Consider the following 240-nt stretch of genomic DNA (forward strand, 5'->3'; position numbering starts at 1 on the left):
TGTGCATATGAAGGCGTATAAATATTAGCATGCGTGTATATGTGCATGCGTATATACACATGCACATACAATTTTGACACATATATTAGCTGTAAATGCTGATTGGTATATTTGCATATAAACATAACAGTACGCACGTGCATTTCTGCACCCTTTGTCTATGGACACACGTGTGTGCGTACGCACACATACGCGCATATATATATATATATATATATATATATATATATATATATATAT

Source organism: Eimeria mitis, genomic scaffold, assembly GCF_000499745.2.
Source record: "Eimeria mitis Houghton genomic scaffold, Emh_scaff1787, whole genome shotgun sequence".
Classification (NCBI taxonomy): Eukaryota; Apicomplexa; class Conoidasida; order Eucoccidiorida; family Eimeriidae; genus Eimeria; species Eimeria mitis.